Here is an 18,215-nt window from a genome sequence, read left to right on the forward strand (position 1 = left end):
ACAGCCAATCTTTTGTCTTTGCTCTAAAGGCCCAGAAAGAGGGTTCTGCTCTAATGGCTGGGGGCAGCTAATTCCAGCATTTGGTTGCTAGCACTGGAAAGCTAGAGCCGCCTGCGAATTTTAAGATGTAATTTGGGATGGTGAGTCTGTTGAGATAACAATCAACAAGGATGGGTATCCCCAACCACGTGAACCAAGGGAGCAATATATTAGGAACAAATGAAAGTGGGTCACGCGGGTGAATACAACACTTTTTTAAAATCACAATTGATCCCAAGGGTGAAAAAGGAACAAAAGACTCAGTCAGAAAGATAAATTATCAACATCATATTTTAATTGTTATTGCAAACAATATAACAGCATAAAAACATTCATTATATTCACACCATAACATCATAAAAAAACATTTCATTTTATATTCATGTAAATAAATTAACAAGAATTGTCAAATAGCAAAAAATAGTAGTCAAACCAGCCTCACACTTACTAACAGATGTACAAAAATTCATCTGTAGTTCTTAAGTAATGTGTGTATTGGCCAGCTTTGAAAGTGCTAACAAAAAAGTGCTAAGTGCCTACTACTTGTAAACAAGTTTTTACTTCTAGATCTCAAATGTTTTTAGGTAGTTTCAACGACACACTTTATCTAGGTCTAATGAGAACTGATGGTCGTCTTCATCAGGGCGCACTACTAAATTGCATCTAACAATTAGAATAACTTTCATATATACAATTTTTATTTGAACAAGTGAAACTCATGCTTTCGTCATCATAAACATTTTTTCAAAGCTTGATTGTAGGTCTCAATGTCTTTAAAATAGCAAAAGAAAAAGAAAAGAAGAGAGAAAAAGACAAATATCTGTGTAAAAATCAACAACAAAAATGACTGAGCTTCTTATACCTATCCACCCCCTTAGAATTCAACATTATGAACTATCAATAGTAAATAGAAAATTCATTCACCTAGATTAATTCATGTAAGGCGCAGAGAACAACAGTTTTTCGGTCACGCAGCCCATAAAAAGAACAGTTTGATGAGTTTGGGAATAGCAGGACCAACATGCACTGTGTATAGCCCTAGAGTATATTGAGATGTTACTGTTACGTCCAAGTGGGGTTCTCTTCTCCCTCTCTACACATTGTGCAATCGGACACTGCTGAAACTTGGCGGCGGTAGCTGCAGCCGTTTTTGTGCACTCACTCCATCATGCGGATTGTTTGCCACACCGCTGGGATTTTTTTCTCTCAAAGTGAAGCAACGAATACTATAGTTGCGCACTTGTGCGAAATCTCGTAATGAAGTTGTTATATCACATCATCGCAATGGCATGGGGTCTGGACTCCTCTTACACTTGCTGTTCGTGCGTAGCAGCTAACTACTCAGTCAGCTTACAAATATTTGATTTAAGCAGCATATACACTTATGCTGCTTTAAACAATTGGACACTTCAAGATGGTGGATTTACCACCATACTGAACCATAGAGTTCTTTCTTAGCAGAAATTAAACCAGTAATCACGTGACGCATGAATAGCAATTGGGAGGAGCCCAACACTCGGCCTGCGAGGCTATTTAAAAACGAGAATACACTAGTTGGAAACAACTACAAGCCTGAGGAAGCTCACGAGTCAAGCGGAACGCGTGGCGTTTTTCCACCCGTTGGGGTGAGTGCTGCTTCATGCCTGGTCTGACCAGACATTGTTATGTATGCTTTTTAATGAATATTTGCACTACTTTTGATAAATAAAGGAACTTTTAAACTCAGTAAATGGTCGTGAGTGCTTGGGCAAAGTTTTGGCTAAAGTTGGAGGTATTGTATATCCGCCATACTGCATCCTTTCCTGACATTCTTTTGAATCTTTGGAGCCTAGCCCGCTCTAGCCCAACAGCACCAGCTCACTAATGAGGCAGAGCGCAGTCTAGGGGCTAACAACTGTTTTCCTAATATATATATATATATATATTGCGACATGTAGGATTTTAATGAGTTAAGTTTTCATTTCATAATATATATATATATATATATATATATATATATATATATATATATATATATATATATATATATATATATATATATATATATATATATATAGAAAAAAATGCCTTTTGGAAAAAGACAGCAAGTGGAGTGCACTCCAGAGAGCAACTGCAATCAAGAACCAGTATCCTTGCAGCAAAAGAAAGTGGAAAGAAACTCCTCAGCACTCCTGGCAACACGTTTTCTTTATTGGTGTGAGTACATCAGGAAGGAAAACAAAAACAACGCGTTTCGCGGTGCACAGACCGCTTGATCACGTGGGTTTGCCAACAACACAGAGAATGGACTGCAATTTATCCCCAGACTGACTCTCTGATTTCACATAGAGAGTGTCCACCTGCTATGGACCATTCGTTCATCATGTTTTGTAAGGCAGCCATATTGGAACGGTTCAACAGTATATGATTACTCATGGAGGAGTTCTAACTTTATCCTCTAATATGTGCCACATGAATTACTTTCATAATTTGTAAATGCATAAAAAACACAAAATGTGTGATGTAACAAAAAATGCATTATTTTCACAAAGCAATCATGTGTTTTTAAATTTCAACAATATACCATAGTTTTAGACATAATTTATATGTCTAAGAATGCGTTTACCAATGCATCAGAAAAAGAGGAATTAGTCTGATGTAACTCCTAGCTGCATGATCATAAATTAGCAATGGTGACCTATGCAAAGTAGCGTCTAGCATACTCAAATAAACCTCAGACTAGGTGCATATAGACGGTATATGATATGTGCAAAATTGCCAAGTATAAAACATTTGGATGTCTGTGCAAAATAGCATTCTAGCAGCAAAATTACATGCATAGCAGCAATAAAATAAAGTGCATAGTGCTCTCCGTCCATGCACATACCTCTCTTATTCATATAAGCCTCTCAACTTTATGCTTTAATAAATGGGTACAGTATCTGATATATGTCAAATAAAGTGAATCTCTATAAATTTAGATTTTATCCACGTTCTGAGGTATGTGCATGGACGTCTGCTCTGTTCATCATTCCGCAAAAGTTTCCTCTTTGTAAAGTGCAAAGTGCGTGCAAACTATTGCTAGATCATAAAGTGCATAGTGCATGAAACATCCAAATTCATAATACTAAAAAGAGAACCATATTGATCGTATAAAAGGTAAAAAATGTATCTCTTTCATATAAACCTATATATATGCATCAAAGATTTTATAGGGGAAAGAGTGTATCAGCAATACAATATAGATAAAACCTTTCTATTATAGAGTCGGTATAGGATTATCATCGGTATGACGCCACAAAACAGGTAAAGTCAAGTTAAAAAATCTCTGTGTTATAGCAACCTCTAAAAATAAAAACCTATATGGTTACTTATTAAAAACCAATGTTTAAAAGCTGCATCACAGCTATGAAAGCAAGGTACCAACCCAATATTTCATAAATAAACATGTGATAACTCCATTTTTACTAATAACATCAGGAGTCCAAAAAATGAACTAGCCTATGGGACATGTACTGAATGGTAAGAGCAAATTAGAGACATTATAAACTTGAACTTCATGTTCCCAGGAAGGTATATAGTTCCTCATCTAAATTGTGACCCCTGGGTTTCTTAGTCTCTAAGTCCAAAATACACCTGGTTTCCAGCTGTCGTAATGCTAACTCGCGATTGCCTCCTCTAAGTGGTTTGGTAATTGTATGTATGCCGAAAAAAGTAAAGCCCTCCAATTGGCCCCCATGTTGATGCTTAAAATGTAGAGCCATAGAGTAAGTTGGATCGGCATGCTTAATTGCCCTGATGTGTTGTAGTACCCTTAATTTAAGTTGTCCTTTGGTGCTACCAACATACCACTTGTTACATGGGCAATTCAACACATATACCACATACTCAGTTTCACAAGTTATTCTGGACACAATCTTAATGTTCTTCCCTAAAATAGGATGTAAATAACAGCTAGTATTAACTGCGTAGGTGCATGCTTTACATTTGGAACATTTTTGGAAGCCCGGTCTCTTGATGTTCATCCAACTGGTTCCTGATTGATTAACCAGAGGGCTCATAAAACTAGGCACCAGGGTATCTTTCATTGAAGGTGATCTACGGAATGTAATATTGACTTTGGGTGCCAGGATCTCGCCCAGGTGTTCATCTAATCTTAGAACATGCCAGTGCTTTTGTAATACTTGGCGAATGTTACGCGCCCCGATACCAAAAGTCAAAATTAGACGTATATCTGTGTTCTCCGTATTTTTCGTTTGCACAGAATTAGAAGTCAGTAAAAGGGAGCGGTCCATGTCTCTAACTTTTAAAAATGCTCTTTCCAATATTTTGATTGGGTAGCCACGATTTTTAAATCTCTGGGCCATCCAGGCACATTCACTGTCAAAGATGTTAATATTTGAGCAATTCCTACGTATGCGTATAAATTCGCCATACGGAATGCTCCATTTTAGGGCTGTGGGATGGCTACTCTTTGCGTGTAATGGTATGTTTGAGCTGGTTGGCTTTCTGTGTAGGCTGCTGGTGAGTTCTCCATTAACTACTTTAATTGCAATATCCAAGAAAACTAACTCAGTCTTGCTATGGTTCTCAGTAAATTGGAGGTTTAAATTATTAATGTTTAACATCCTCACAAAGTCTAGCCATTCTTGATCATTGCCATCCCAGATCACAAACAGATCATCAATATATCGCAGCCATAGGATTATTTTATCTGTGTATAAAGTGTTGCCTGAATGCCAGACAACAAACTTCTCCCACCAGCCCATGGTTAAATTAGCATATGAAGGAGCAAACGTAGTGCCCATGGCAGTGCCTTGAAGTTGAATAAAATACTCCTTATCAAACAGAAAACAGTTATTGGTTAAGCAAAATCTAATCATCTCCAATATCATAGTGCCATGTTGCATGTAGTTCATAGACCTGGTATACAAAAAATACTCGCAAGCTTTGAGGCCATCTTCGTGTCGAATTGAGGTGTAGAGAGAGACCACATCTAGAGTTGTTAACAAATAAGAAGTTTCACATGGAATACCCTCTATTCTGCTCAAAAAATCTTTAGTGTCCCTTAAATAGGAGGGCAGAGTGGTAACAAAAGTAATCAGTGTTTCATCCACAAACCGCGATAGGTTTTCCAACAGTGCCCCACATAGTGTGACAATAGGTCTGCCTGGAGGTCTTGTCAAGCTTTTGTGTACTTTAGGCAGAAAATAAATCGTTGGAATAGTGGGAAATTTAGGTTGTAAGTATGTACACATGTCTTCGTCTAGCAGGTCTCTCTCCTTCCAAGTCTGTAAAAGGTCTGATAGTAACACACTCATAGTTTCAGAAGGGTCAGCTTGTAATTTTGAGTAACAGTTTTTGTCTGTTAGTTGCCTATGAGCTTCCTTGATGTAATCAGTCCGGTTCATCATGACTATATTAGTCCCCTTATCTGATGGTTTAATGATATACTCTTTCATAGCCCCAAGTTGTTTAAGTGTGCGTTGTTGGGCTGGGGTCAAGTTTGTTCTCACAGGTTGCCGTGACTTCCGAATTTTTTTAAGATCATTAATGACCAGGTCCTGAAATGCCTCAACATGGCCTCCCGGATTGAACATGGGGTTAAATTTAGATTTTATTTTGAGCGCTGTTTTGCCTGGCCAACTTGTATCTGCATTAATAAGTTCCAAATCTGTGTTAATCATATAATCTGTATTTTCAAATTCCAAATCTTCAAGGATGCGCAGAGTGAGAGTGTCCTGTATGGAAACATCAGTGCGTCCTGGGTGACAGACTTTGGTCTTAGGTTTTGGCGGAAACATGGCAAAGAATTTTTATATATATATATATATATACGTTGCTCGAGAAAGGAGGAACGAGGCCACACTATATTCCATGGCCACACATGGATCGGGAAAACCTGAAAAATAAGCTTTCAATGTTGACATCGGGAGCTGGAAAATAAATATATGAGCTAGAGAAAATGCCGGGAGGGAACATGTTAGCTATAGCGGATATCAAGGGTCTATTAATCGCCATACTTGGTGACAGAGCTGACGATGTGTGGACACGTGCAGGTTATCCTAGCATAACTACAGTTAATACTGCGCATGACAGAGCGCCATTTAACAATTGCAGAGCCGCGGTTTGGAAAGCATTACGATTGCTATATCCGGATACGTCCGACATGGGAGCTATAAGGATACGTAAGAAGAAGGAGTCAGAGGACCCTTTGCTTTACATCCAGAATTTCCAAGATGCGTGGGTACTGGAAACACGGGAATCTTGGGGGAAATCTATACCCGTGTTTTACCATATATTATGCCAAGGGCTGCCAGATCAGGTACAGAAGCAGCTCAAGAAATTGGTAGGAATTGAGGCCAAACCGTGGTCTGAAATACAGTTGACCATAGCTGCAGGAAAAGAATCGCAAAAAAGAGGCTGCACGAAAAGCCGAGGAGGCAAAATGAGTGCAGAAAAAATTGTCAAAATATTCCATTGAAGGGGCAATGATAACTAAAACAGACGGATCGAACATACACCAGGTCAGTAATCCACAGCAGGTTAATCAGGGCAATAATGGGTTTTACCCCAGAGGGAGAGGGTTTAGAGTAAGAGGATGGCGAGTAATCAGGGAGGTTTTCAAAACAATCAGAGAGGCTTCCAAAACATGCAAAATGGCAATCAGAATATGTCAAATGGGCAAATAATCAGATTACCGCCGATATGTTGGACATGTGGGATGACAGGGCATCTAGCACACACATGCAGAAGTCAAGGCATGGTGCAAAACGACCAAGGAACAAGAGCAGGTATGGTGAATCCACCTGTGTTTTTACAGCAGGGAAGAAATGGAGTTGCACAGAATCACACGGTGCAACAGCAAACGGCAGGAGCACAGCAAAGCTTGCAACCTCAGAACTTGATACGTTTTCCACAAGGACAGTCTCAACAGTCGCAGATGCAACTATCACACACAGTAAGTGCAGAACAGACTGTGATAAGAGTCTGGAATAAGAGCTAATAAGAGCTAACACTGGTGATGGAGGAAGTCCATTCACACAAAATGGGACAAAGTTGTATATGGACTAGGACAGCTCACTGGGAAACCTGGTGTGTTCTATCCTATCAGTGACACCAGACCCTCACCAGACCCTCACCAGGAACCAAGGGTGTATGTCGTTATAGGGGATGAAGAATATTCCTTCTTAGTTGACACAGGTGCAACACGCTCGTGTATACGTGAAGGCAAGTTTTCTTTGTCCAGCAATGCTATAAATACTCAGGGCTTCACAGGAGCAACAAGTCGTGTTCCTTTTAAAGATACACTTCTAGTCTCTATAGGAGAATGTGATATGAATCTACCACTGTTATATTCGAGACAAACCTCAGTAAATATCTTGGGACGAGACCTAATGACAAAGTTAAACATGACAATCTCGTTCACGGAGAAGGGCATAATATATTCAACTCTAGGAATGCACTATTTGAACGTATGCGATATTATTAGGGACAAACGCATACGCGGGACACACAGCTATGAGAACTATCCCATTAGAGACAGAAATATTTGCGTAGGCACGCGTGTTAATGGCAGGGCTACCAGGCGTTGCAGACAAAACCATGAGGACCCCAGATGAATACCTATGCACGAGGAGAAGGGACAAGTATTTCCCTTGACGATACACACAGCTATAGTGTGAGGGAAAAAGGCCTTGATCGATGGTTGCGATGATGAAGGCCGAAAATGGTGCACAGTAATCGCTGTTGAAGAAGGGTACAGATTGACTGACATCACTGATGATGATCTGTTTGACGAGCAAGCAGATGGAGAAGAAACAACAGTTGAGGTAAATCTCATTTTCTGGGTGAAAATGAACAAAAGAGAAGTGCCTCAGAGAATGATGTTGGCACATAATCGTCCTGAATATTTTGAGGACGACATGGTCCAGGTGCCTGTGTCAGTATGGACCACAGGCCCCTATGACGTAGGCTTATTGAAAGGAGTCAGAGAAGTGAGGATTAAATTGAAGCCAGGAGCAATTTTACCCAAAGTACGACAGTATCCCATGTCTAGGGAAGCAGATGAAGGAATTTTCAAGACAATTTCGGCTATGATGGAACAGGGCATCTTAGTGACGTCAGAGTCGTCATGCAGCACCGCAGTGTACCCTATCAAAAAATCAAAGGGAGGGTCTTGGAGACTAATTCAAGATTCATGCCCGATAAATGATATTGTAGAGGCTGAGTTCCCTCTATTCCCTAACCTGGTCACAATCCTATGTAATATACCTGTTGAGGCAAAATGTTTCACGGTGATTGATTTGAAAAACGCACTTTTCTCAATCCCATTGCACCAAGACTCACAAGATTTGAAGTCATTTACATTCAGACTGATGTGTCACAAAAGCATGAGGTTGCCCCAGGGGTACTGTGAGTCTCCTTCAATTTTCAACAGAGTCCTGCAGATGGACTTAAGCAATATTACATTAGAGAGTGTTGTCTTCCAATATGTGGATGACATCCTAATTTGCAGCACGACAGAGGAAAGATGCGATTCTGTTTAGCTATTGACCATATTGGCTGAGAAAGGATATAAAGTTGACAAAGAAAAGCTACAATATTGTCAGCGAGAAGTGCTGTACATAGGACAACTGATCTCGCATGAGGGGAAAAGTGTTACCCTTGAAAGGGCTGAAGCCATACTAAACACAGCTAAGCCACACACGATAAAACAGATGCAGAGTTTTCTAGGTCCTTGCAATTATGTCAGGACTTGGGTCTTTGACTACAGCTCATATACCAAGCCCTTGTTACAGGCCCTAAAGAAGGCACAGGTGACAAAAGGGTAAATTCAGTGGTCTGAGGCCATGGAAAACGGATTTACTGAACTCAAGAGAGCCATTTGCACTGTGCCAGTTTTAGGGATTCCCAATTATGCAGAGAAATTCTATTTTTTTTCACACATGAATGGCAGCGTTATGATGGCAATGCTTACACAGAGAACCACACTGGGGTACAAGCCCCTAGCATACTACAGTGGGAATTTGGCCCCAGTGATGAGAGGCCACTTCCCTTGCGAGCAAAGTTTAGCTGCCGCAGTGTTCGCCATAGAGAAAGCTACAGCCATTGTGATGGGATGCTCCATGACATTGTACGTCGAGCACGTGCTATTTGCTATTCTAGAGAATCCAAAGGGCACATTGACATCTCAGAGAGCTTCTGCTTATGAAGTGATCATATCAAAGTAGACAAAAACACAGGCTATGGTACCCTCTTTTTTGGTAACGGGGGCCTGACTCATGAGGGTTGTAACAATATCAGAAGAAGAAAAATAGAGTCAAAGGCTACCTCTCCCTAATAGCGTGTAAAGCGGTTGAAGATAAGAAACTTACGCCTGGTGTAACATTATTAGATTACACCAGTAGTGCACACATACAGAAGGTAAAATACTTTTATTCATAAAAATATATACATTGGGCCTCATTCCGAGTAGGGCGGTAAGGGATACCGGGCACCATTAAGGAGACCGGTGCCGGGAATCCCTTACCGCCCTACTACGAGGTCCCTTAGTGGGTCCCTCCTTCAATGCCTGGTTTTACCAGGCGCTATGGACGGGACTCGCTAAGGGACTTCAGAGCTAATAACGGTACCGCAAATTGTGGTACCGTTATTAGCTACTTCCCCATTCCCATTTAGCCCTATGGGGGCTCAAATGGGAATGGGGAATGGATTTTTCAATGGGGACTTACCGGTCCCGCAAAGGTCGGACTACACCGGTAAGTCCCCATTGAACCAGGTCGGAGTCGGTACCAGTATGGGAGGTAGTCTTGGCACAAATAGCGCCATGACTACCACCATACTCGGAATGAGACCCATAGACAAATTGGAGGACATTAGAAATAATTGTAATTGTGTTAAAAATACATTATTTCTCTACTTAGTTTCATTAGCTGCTTATAGAACAGCCAGATAGTGATCATATCAAATCCATCGATTAAAATAATTTGATGTAAACTCAGCTATGTTCATAGCAGAACCAGTCACTGAAGGAGAGCCAATACATGACTGCACAAACTATGACGAATTTTATGATGAGATTCCCAGAGTGAAAGAAAATGCACTGGCAGAAGGAGAAATTGTCTTCGTTGACGGTTCCTTGAGAATCGATCAAAATGATGGGCAAAGATATACAGGCACTGCTGTGGCACCGCTGTGGTGGTGAAGCACACAGCAAACAGAGAATTTTGAGTACTCATTAGTGCACGATTACCATCTCATCATTCAGCACAAACTGCAGAATTATTGGCGTCGATACTCACAATTGAGAATAACGCAGACCAGGAAGTAACGGTGTACAGTGACTCTGCCTATGTGACATCAACAGTGCACGCAGGCCTAGCGTGCTGGAAAAGGAGGGGCTACCTCCGGGTGGACGGAACACCAGTGCAGCAGGCAACCATATTGGATAGGCTCATTAAGGCACTACAGCTCCCAGTGGGGATAGCGGTCGTGAAATGCGCTGCCCACACGAAGGGGACAGATTTTATCTCACGAGGAAATCAAGCAGAACACACAGAGGCCAAGCGTATGGCATCCACAGACGAAACCATGATGAATGTGAAAATAACTGATGTAAATGAAAAAATTATTGTTGCACGAAGTGAACCTGAGATCTATAATAACATGGGGCAAACCCAGTTAATGGAACTCTAAGGGAAGGCACCACAGGAGAAGAAGAACCTCTGGAAGCAGCGAGGGTATTCTTTAAACCCCTCCGAAAGCTTGTGGCGACAAGACAGCGCTGGTAAACTGGTAATGCCTATAGCCCTGTTAAAATTAGCATTGGAACAGTTGCACTATCCAGCACACATGACAAAAGAGAATCTCGCAGCAATGCTCGCTGAAGACTGGTTCATACCGAACTTAGCAGAGCATGTTGCATTTTTTATGGTGAACTGTATAATCTGCCAGCAGTTCACGGCTGGGCATACACTACGAGTAATTAGAGGAGTCATTCTAAGGCCCAATGGACCTTTTCAGAACTTGCCTGTCGATTACGTTGATATGATTCAAGTAGGTAACGGGTACAGGTACCTAACTGTTGTGGTGTGTCCATTCTCTAGATGGATAGAAGCAGGTCCATGCACACACTCAGACTCTACCTGTGCGGCCAAATTTCTGGTGAGAGAGGTATTTCCCAGGTGGGGAGTATGTGAGGTTATGAGATCAGATAATGGGGCTCATTTTGTTAACAAAGTCTTTGAACAGATTAGCTTCTGGCTTGGTATAAACGACAAGTTCTCGTTGGCGTATCACCCGCAAGGTAATCGAATATGTGAGAAGCTCAACGGTTTGTTAAAGGAAAGGATAGCCAAGTTGAAGCTTACTCTTTGGAAGGGATGATTACACTGTCTTCCTTTGGCACTGTATGCACTCAGAAACCAGCCTTATTCTGACCATCATCTTACGCTGCACCATTTAGCAACAGGCAGAAGGATGCACACTCCCCTGACACCCAGAGATAGAGCTAGATGTGATGCCCAGCCAACAGGAGAAACTTAGGGACTGAAATGCAAAATTTCTTGAATTGCATGACATCTTGTCTTACTGTAATTTCAGGCTAGCTGCAGCAACAATGAATAGGGTGCAGGGCAGCACACACAGAAGGAGATAGTTATGCAAACCCAGTTCAGAGTTTATGTGTACCATCAATCTTCCCTGGAGACATGGTCCTGGTGAAGAACCACACGAGAAAAAAGTGGTACGAGCCAAGATTCAACGGTCCCTTTACAGTGGAAGACGTCACTCCTTCTACAGTCAAGTTACAAGGAAGAAAAGCTTGGATCTTTCTGGGTGACATCAGCCATACAACGGAGAAGGCCCCCTGCCCGCACCCCAACGCGTAGAGACTACTGATGATGGGGAAGAACTGCAGCACGTGCAGACGAGATCCATGAGGAGGAAGAAGGACACACACATTGGAAGAAAATACAGCATCCAGACTCGTTCCAAACGGAAATATTGTTTGGACTCACTTATGGTGTCCCACAGTAGCGACATCCCCAAAGATGTCCTGACTTTATTTTGACCTAATCTTAAGGTCATACCAGTCATTGGTGGGAAGGCTCACCAGCATCACTGAATTTCTTCAAGATCCTGAAAACGAAAGGACAATAAGGAGGCTGCTCACTGTGATTGCTGAGCAGTTCCTCCTGCTTCCGGAGTACAAAGAGGAAAAAACAAATGTCCCAAGCAGAAGAAGAAGCAAATAGGCTTATCAGTGTGATGTTCTTTTGCTTAATTGAAGACTGTCCAGATCTTGTCGGGAGAAACACAGACGTTTTGACATTCATCAGAGACCCAGCCAATTCTACACAGATGAGCATGCTCTTGCATAGTATTGTGATGCAAGTCGAACTTTCTAACCATAAGCAGAGTTATCTGAGAAGATTTTAAACCTTCCGCTGAGGGACAGATCGAGAAGGTATTGCCAGAGACTTCACTCTTGTTATGCTGACAAAGGACACAACATGTCTTCTGGCGTGAAACAGATAAGAGGAATCGATTGGGAGCTTGTTTATTTTGAACATGCAAACTAAGAGGATTGCTGAACTTAGTACCTGACTTTGACATTTACGTATACGGCAAAGAGAACTGTTTCCAGAGACAAGAGACAATATATTATTGAAGCAAAGAAGGACAATTGTTTCAGTACCTGCAACCCAAAAGCAGAAATCGCAGAATCCAGAGATAATATGACCTAGAATGTATTAAAAGTTACTTTTCTTTCCTCAGATGATCCAGATGGGCAACCAAAGTAGTAATCTTGTCATCCCTCAGGAGGAGAAACGCTCTTATTGTTCCAGAACCAAGTGCTGTAGATTAACCTGTAGAGGAATCATGTACCTATGCATTGTATTAATCATTGTTTTACTATCACTGACAATTAGAACTGCATTTTTTATTGGTGCACAAAGTGTCCCAATTCCAGTGCACCCACTTAAAGATGCATACATGAAACCCACGAAGGCACCCAGACCTAACATAGTCATTCCAGTCCCTAGAAGGTCTGATAGCGGAATGAGTGAACTTGAGTTGGATGTGATTAACAATGACACACACACACTTGTGGTAACAAACAAATTGAAAAGCCAGAGACAGGGTCGACAGAGTAAGAATGAAAGAAGGTTACTGACAACCACACGCATGCAAACGATGAATGCACACACACCAGGTCTAGTGTCAGCAATTACAGAACCACAGGCCAAAGAAGAAAGGAAGTTTGGACAGCCAACAATGAGATGCTCTACTATAATTGAAGTTAAAAGCCAAATGAAGAAAGCTGAACTAGTGAAGGGACAAAAGGAGTTGGAGATGAAGCCAACTGAAACAGCATTTTTTGAAAATGTTTTACTTGTGTTTATCTAAGTAAATAGATTTTACAAGAGTCCTGTGTTGCAGGTGTGTTCGGGAGAATATTCTGAGTTGTTGCAGGAGTTACAGAGGCCATTCTGTGCTTCTGTGTATGCAAATCTTTCCTATATTAGTCGGATGAGAGCGTGGAAAAGGCGGCGGTGCTTTCGCTTAGGTGTTTGCTGCATTCTTCTAGAGCAGCTTGAAGGATCTTGGCCGTGGCGATTGTCCAAGATGTTTTGGACCCACTGATTAGGCGCGGCCACCACTCCTATTCTTCAGCATCAGTGCATGGTTCGAGAACCAGTCTTAGGTATGCTAGCCGTATTTCGGCCATCGCCGAGCAGGTGGTTAGCAAGTGTCGAACAGTTTCCATTTGGTCACTTTTTTTGCACAGTCTACAAGTTTTTGATGCAGATTGGCCTCTGATTTGGAGAATTTCGTTGGTATTTAAAAGATTGAGACGCACTCTCAGAAAGATTTGCTGTAAGGGTCTGCTTGGGGATTTCGTTCCGTTTCATTACCTGGGCTGGTAGATAGGCTAGGAGTTTATTCTTATTTGCTTTCTCCAGTGTTGAGATCCAATCTAAATCGGCCAATTTCCTTTTGATTTTACATGGGTTGGAGATTTCTAGACTCCATTTGAAGGCGCTTGCTCTTTTCGCTTTCTTTTCTAGGATCAAGATTTTGTTTTTTGTCTTATTTATCTCCAGGTTGGATTGGCTGATGTAGTCGGACAGGTGGTTTAGTTGTCTCTGGAAACCAATCTGGGTTTTGTCGATGAGTGTAATATCGTCGGTGTACGCTAAGCGTGGCATGGGGGTGCCCCCTATTTTTGGAGGGAAAGCTCTGACCGTGGAGCAAGTGTCTTTAAAGTCTCCCATAAAGGCCATGAACAGTGCTGGCGCAAGCGGACAACCCTCCTTGACTCCTCTGCACATAAGTATTTCCCCCGATAGGAGTCCTTTCCTGTTCAATTTAACTCTCATGGTTGTATTTGTGTGCAGTGCCCTGATGGGAGCTAGGATAGTTTGCAGGCATTTCCAAAGAAGAAGCTTTGACCATGGAAGTTCTCTGTCGACAAGGTTGAAGGCTTGGGTCAAGTCTATGAATGCCACAAAGAGTCTGGTTGAACCTTCTATAGTTTTGCTTTTGGCTATACTTAGTAGCATGATATTGACTGTTGTGGATGAATTCTTTTTGAAGCCCGTTTGGAAGGGCTCTGCACAGACTGCCACTGCGGCCCAGCTCTGGAAACGCTTTAACAGCTGCTTACCAAAGATTTTTCCGATCGTATCGAGGAGAGCTATTGGCCGGTAGTTGCGCAGGTCCAATTTGTCTCCTTTTTTGTAGATCGGGACCACTGTCGAAGAGGTCCAAGATCTCGGAATGGATCTAGTTGTTGAACACATGTTGAAGACCATGCTGATGTACGGGGCCCACTGAGTTGGAAGATTTTTGAGGTCGGCGTTGGTCACTCCATCCGGCCCTGGTGCGCGTGAAGCTTTTTGTTTGCTGATGGTTAAAGCAATGTCTTCTTGGTCGGAAACGTCAGCCCAGCGGCTTTCGCGGCTTGTTTGAGCTATAGACGCTGGGAGTTTGGGCTGTTGAAATAGGGGGTCAAAGTGGAGTTTCCATCTTTGTTCGCTGATGCTGTTGGACGGGTCATTTGCATTCCGTTCAGTTGGAGCTTTCAGGAGGGCCCAGAATTTTCTTGCGTTCTTCCCGGCTCCTTTTTTCAGTATTTCCTCAGAGTCTTTTTGGTAAAGAATGGCTCAGTGGTGTTTTATCCAAGCTTTGTACTTCTTGTCTTCCAAGGCTATTTGAGTCAGTAGCGCATGCAAGTTTGATTTTCTGAATTTATGCTTGAGTTGTCTGAAAGCTGCTCGCTTGATGACTATTTGTCTGTCGTATTGATGAGTTCCGGAGTTTCTGGAGCGAGTGAAGCTGCATGGTTTTTCTTTGTAGGCACTCAGCAAAGGTTGATAATCAATGTCAATTGTTTGCTGATCTGCGGCAAGCAGTTTTGATTGGTAGCTCAGCGTCAGTTCTTCCACTCTAGCTGCGGTCATTCTCAAGCGGTTTCCCTGTGTATTGCACTCGATGCTTGCCTTCATTGTTGGGTTGATTGGCGCAATCGAGTTCCATTTGGCTCTTAAGAGATTGTGGTTGCTTGCAACTGTGCGAATTACTTCAAATTCTGTTATGAATTCTAACATTGTGTCAGAGAAGAAGATGTAGTCTATTGTGGCATTTAGGTTGTTTCTCTCACAGGTAGGGATTCTTCCTGGGATGGGCAGAACCAAGTCTGTGTTGTGGAATCCCTGTGAGGTCATCAGGTTGCTCCAGAGCTTGCCTCTTGTCTCTGATGCAGTTTTTGGTCTGTGCGCTTGGATCTGGGGGGCGGTGTTCTTGCATTTCGTGTTTGGATCGCTGCAGATGATGACGTGGGCAATGCGTTTGTTGGCACATATGTTGTCAATTTCTTTTTCTAACGCTCGCAGGAACTTTTTGTCTGAGATTGCTAGTGGATTCCAGTACAAGTTTATGATGGCAATCTCGATGGTTGTTTTTTTTTCCGAGAGCAGAACATAGTTCGTCCAAGATGTCCTGATCACTAAGTAATGTGTTGAAAGGGCAAGTGTTTCAATGATGCTTATGCCGTTGTCCACCCGGGCAGCCACTAGCAGTCCTGATGAGGGGCGACCCAGCCGATTTTTATTTGCCAGTGCGAAAGCGATCTCAAAACCCTCGAGGGCTGGTTTTTCAGTCAACCATAGTTCCTGAAGGGCTAATATGTCGAACTGTCCCAGGTCAATGCTACCTTTGGTCATGAGGTGTTTATACCCGTGTGTGTTCCAGGACGCAATTTGTATTGTAATTGACGTCAAATTTGGAGAAGTTGGAGATGTGAACATGATGGCCCCGTCTCTGAGGGCCACTGGTTGCTATTTTTTCAAGGTTGATGCTAAGGACTTCGACAGCCAAGCCCAGAGCTGTTTTGGAGGGGCTGACAGTGGGGATTTGCCCTGTTCTTTGGATGTGCTTCATTCCGCGGTGCAAGTGGATTCATGTTCGGAAAAACTTTGCTGCCGAGCAGTATTTTTCAATGCACAGGGTGGATTATGGGTTATGTCGTCTAAGATTTTTATCACTTTTTCAGTTTGTATACTGAGGTGGTGTGAGGCGTGATGTTTTGTGCACCTTTGGTGCTTCCTGACGCACCTTTCTCGAGCAGGAGCCTGTTGTCTTTACATAGGATTTCCGTTCTTGATAGATAATGCAGCCTTTTCTCAGTGATGGGCCTTTGATTTGTTTTTGGGATATCAAAATCGCTGTTGCTGGTGATGTCTGTCAGCTTTAATCCGTGCTCCAGTAGGGCTTCCTGACCTTCTTTTAGTTTGAATCTGAGCTTCTCCGACCTAATGTGTAGGTAGCATTTCGCTTTTGCTGCATTGTGGTATGGTTCCACTAGGATTAGGTCCTCTGATGTTGGGTGGTGCAGAGACCTGTTATGTCTGAATTATAGTTGGTGTCGATTTTCTGAACGGTGCCTTCCTCATCTGTTCTTGGTGTGCCTTGGATGCAGGGTGATGAGGCCATTCCCGGCTGGAGGAGAGTTGGCGACTATTCTTTTGATGGTTTTCGTACTGCGAGGAGCGATAGTTGTGCGTAGAGGTTTTGCTGGGGTGTTCTGTAGAACTGTGGAGGTAGTGTTTGGATTAAACCTCTGTTCTTCTTCGGTTTGAAGATGGCAGGCTGTTATGGCAGTTTCTGACTTGCCTCTCTTGATATGACTTGAAGCTTTTCGGTGGCCGGTTGCTGGAGGAACTTTGGCGATTGAATCACTGATGAGACGGGCTAGTATGCTTGCTGCGGGCCCTAGGTGTAGTATGGTCCGCGGGCCGGGTTTTCTCTTTGAGCACCTCCACTTTGTCTTTGTACACTGAAATCTTCATCAACTTTTTGTCTGACAAGAAGTCCTCTACGGAAGTTGGTGAGCCACTTCGCTGATTCGATCCTGGGAGTCTCGTGGCGCAGTGGTCCTTTGTTCCCCTAGAAGTTGATGGCTCTTCTGTTGGATTCGGTTTGGTCTGGTGTAGAGATTATCTCAATATCTGTAGGTGTAGTACTTTTTTTTCTTTGTAGTTCTGGGAGCTTAAGGAGCATTTGATTGTTTTTGTGAGTCTTTGAGTTGGTTGATGTGGAGTCACCCTTTTTTTGTTTGGCGGTGGAATTCTTTGTCTTTGGGGGCAAGTCTTCAATGATGTAAGGCGCAGGATCCACTTGGGCTGATCTGAAGATAACGTTTTCTGACTGAGGTAGCGTTAAGGTGGAACCGCATCGAGAGTTATTGTTAAAGATCCTGAAGGTCCCTTGGGTTTGGGTTTCAGTTTCTTTCGTGCGACCGATTGGATCATTGTTGAAAGGGACTGAGGGAGTCTGTATTGCCGCGTCTGAGGATGGTTTATTGGAGGTGTTCTGCGATGTAGACACTTGTTCTTCCTGCAGGCCATTTCAACGCTTCTCCCTGTTCCTTTCGTTTTGGTGAGCCTCAGTTCGTTTTTCCATTGCAGTCACGTAGCCCTCCAGGTATATCAATTATGTATGCATCATTGCGGAGACTGTTGTGTGATCTTTCAGAGTGTCCTTTAGCGATTCATACAGTTTGCCGAACGTGCAAGGGCGATTGTGATTGCAGACATGATTGTGAACATGTCCGGTTATTTGGAAGGCGTGTCCTTATGGGTGAAGTTTGGTGCTTCATTTCTGCTTCCTGACCTTGAAGGGGTGTTTAG

This window comes from Ambystoma mexicanum, chromosome 9 (assembly GCF_040938575.1).
Source record: "Ambystoma mexicanum isolate Mex_15411 chromosome 9, UKY_AmexF1_1, whole genome shotgun sequence".
In the NCBI taxonomy this organism is placed as follows: domain Eukaryota; kingdom Metazoa; phylum Chordata; class Amphibia; order Caudata; family Ambystomatidae; genus Ambystoma; species Ambystoma mexicanum.